This window comes from Hylobates moloch, unplaced genomic scaffold (genome assembly GCF_009828535.3).
Source record: "Hylobates moloch isolate HMO894 unplaced genomic scaffold, HMol_V3 SCAFFOLD_1, whole genome shotgun sequence".
NCBI lineage: Eukaryota > Metazoa > Chordata > Mammalia > Primates > Hylobatidae > Hylobates > Hylobates moloch.
In genome coordinates, this window is record NW_026652276.1 from 95,257,673 (window position 1) to 95,260,941 (window position 3,269).

The 3,269-nt window shown below is 45.2% G+C and overlaps 1 non-coding gene across 1 annotated transcript; it reads left to right on the top strand.

Moving 5' to 3' along the window:
- The first annotated feature begins 277 nt into the window (after window positions 1-277).
- Window positions 278-381, top strand: LOC116809949 (small nucleolar RNA U13). Its single transcript, XR_004370109.1, has one exon. It is a non-coding gene; the product is annotated as a small nucleolar RNA U13 (small nucleolar RNA).
- The last annotated feature ends 2,888 nt before the right edge of the window (window positions 382-3,269 follow it).

Here is a 3,269-nt window from a genome sequence, read left to right on the forward strand (position 1 = left end):
CCTGACCTCAGGTGATCCGCCCACCTCAGCCTCCCAGAGTGCCAGGATTGCAGATGTGAGCCACTGCACCCGGCTACCTGTACTTTTTTGTAGTTCATTTTGGCTGTCAGTGTCGGATACGTGGCCGGGTTGCCATGCTCCACCTGCTGAGAGGCATATTGTGAGTGGCAGGTGTTACGGATCACAGCCTCTGCATATGTGCCAGCAGAAAAAGTAATTGTAACCACCAAAGCATTTTACTACATAAATGTTTTAGCCCCTATAAAAACATCCGGAGATCCTTTTGTTGTTCATGAGCATGACAATTGGGTGTTTTCACGCAGCGTGTGAGATGTGCCACCCTGGAACCTTGTTACGACGTCGCACGTTACCTGTCTGACCTGAAAAATAATTAATAAATAAAACATACGGAAGCCAGTTTCTCATGGCTATTTCCAACTGGTCACTTGAAGAATATGGAATTAGTTATACAATTAGTTATACATTGTATAACCATCATAAAATTAGTTACAGATTGACATGACATTATCTTGAAATTAATGGGAAAAGTGTCCCAGACCTGGGGAAGTCGAATGCCCCACTACGTGGTATCAAGGAGGGTCACGGCATTCCTCTTCTCCTGGGATTTTCCCACCCTTGTCACTGCCCTTACCCAGTCCCTTTAGGTGACCCAGCACCTGGGTGGGTCACGCTTGGCTGGTACAGGCGTGGGCGTATGTGCTGAGCTGGGCTTCGCGCTTGGGACAAGAGAGGGTGTCAGATGAGTCTCTTTCCAGCGGGTAGACGTGAAAACTCAAGTGGTGCTGTCTCGCTTCTCCACGTGAGGGATCAGCCTGCAGTGCCAAAGGCGAAGGGAAGAGCTGTGATTAGGGAGGGTTGGTCTCTTAGTGAAGGAAGCCACAGAGGAGACAAAGACGGGCATCAGGCCCGACTCCTGAGAGCTGGTGGCCCCGGGACTGGAGAGGAGCAGATCCAGGTGGAGGATCTGCCAAAGGAAGGAACTTTCCCATTGGGTGATGGTTTGGAACCGGAGCTGGGGAGAAAAATCACTGCTGCAGAGGCTGGAGGGGGAGCTGCTTCGCGGAACGGGGTGAAGCTTTAGTTTCAGTCCGGTTGTATCTTGATAGCCAAGAAATGAAATGCGGCATCTCCAAATAAAGGCTTTATTCTTGGTGTTTTGCTAGTTGGCAGTTATTGTGTATCACATATATTTGTTCCAAGTTAGACTGTCAACTTGTTAAAAGTTACTTTAAAAAGCTTTGTGGGCAAGTAGCAAGTACATTGGGTCGATGTTAAAAATATGAGCCACTTTCTAGTATTTGGTGTATGCTGAATTTTTTGGGCTTGCTGCCCATTTAAGAAAACTTACATAGAATTTTAAAAGTCAGTCTATGAGGAGGGTGTTGTCGTGTAGTATTATTGAACTGAATTTAGAATATTCGCATGAAAGCCTTTGTCATACTGACGGAGAAATAGGGTTTGTGGGTGCTAAAAGTGTAGGATGTAGTGGTGTTCATATTTAGTACTTTTGAAAAAGACGCAGCTATGTTTAAAATTATGTGCTGAAATGAGACTAAAGCATTTGATTTGGAGATAGAGTAATTTACGATTTGCTGTTTTTGCATCTTGTGAATGTCAGAGGATAAACTTGCTAAATTAATGACAACCCAATTGCAGCAATGCCTCATTTCCATAATTACCCTACATTTAAAGCATTTCATATTGAAATGAGAGGATTATATAAAATGCTTTTAGTTTGATTTCCTGGAAATAGGCCCCTGCATCGTGACTTGTTGGGCGATCTTGTACTTAATTTTCATTGCGACTATTACTTTTCACAAGTTTCTAGTTTCCTGGTAAAATGTTGCCGGGTAATTAAAAAGGATAAAAAACAGAATGTGCGTGTGAGTGTAGTTGGTGATTTTATAAAGCGAAACCAAGAAGGCGTGCGGCGTGCTGCCAGGAATCGGAGGAACCAGGGTTCAAGAACTCGCCTCGCCTGACCCATTTCTACAGTGTTGACGATGTATGTTTTCCTTGGATGAAGATGAGTTTGGGCATGTTTTGCTTTGCTTAAACATAACTGTTCCGTCATTAAATCATCAACTGCTTGCAAGGCGTAGCTTTTCTCTCCTAAGAATACTTTTCAGGAAGTAGACAAACTGATCAATAGACATACAGAGAGCCTCCCTCTGTCTCCCAGGCTGGAGTGGCAGTGGTGCGATCTCGGCTCACTGCAGCCTCCGCCTCCTGGGTTCAAGCGATTCTCCTGCCCCAGCCTCCCGAGTAGCTGGGGTTACAGGTGCCTGCCACCACGCCCAGCTAATTTTTGTATTTTTAGTAGAGACGGGGTTTTACTATGTTGGCCAGGCTGGTCTTCAACTCTTGACTTCAAATGATCCACCCACCTCGGCCTCCCAAAGCGCTGGGATTACAGGCGTGAGCCACCACGCCTGGCCCGGGTGGGGATTTTATACAAGATTTGATTAAGAAGAATTTTGTCTGCCCTCAGTACTGCATTTAACCTTGCTGGGAAAGGTGTGAACTGTCTTCCATCTGTTTCCTCAGAGGATGCTGAGCTCTGATCATGTTGCCACTCTGCCCAGAAACCTCAGTGGCTCCCGTGTACCCATGGGGAGACGCCCTGCCCCTCAGCAGAGACCCTGGTATTATGAAGCTGCTCCCCTAACCTGTTCCCCTAAGTGTCGAAGGGCATGGTTCTCTTTGGGCAGAATAGCTACTGGACATTCTCTGCTTATACTAGCAATTCCCAGATTTGTTTTAGTCTCAGGGCCCTTTTATACTCTTATACTCCTACACATTACTGGGGACCCCAAAGAGCTTTGGTTTATATGGGCTATATCTGTTGGCGCTGACCATATTAGAAATTAAAATGTACATATTTATCTACTCAAAAATAGCAATAATAACTCTATGTCAAAAATATTTTTATGAAAAAAAACTATACTCCCCCCCCGCCAAGAAAAGAATAAGAAGTTTTTTGGTAGAACTCTGTAATGTCTGGCTTAATAGAAGACAGCTGGAATCCATGGCTGCTTCCGCTTTTAGATGGCTGTGATGCGTGTTTAGGCTGAAGTACATGGAGAAAAGCCAGCCTCCTGCAGATACGTAGTTGGAAAAGGGAGTATTTTGTGGCCTTTTCAGATATTGTGGATGTTCCTTGATACCTCACTAAAACCTGACAAGGGGTAGTTTCTTTTTTTGTTGTTTCGCTCTGTTGCCCAGGCTGGACGGCAGTGGCACGATCT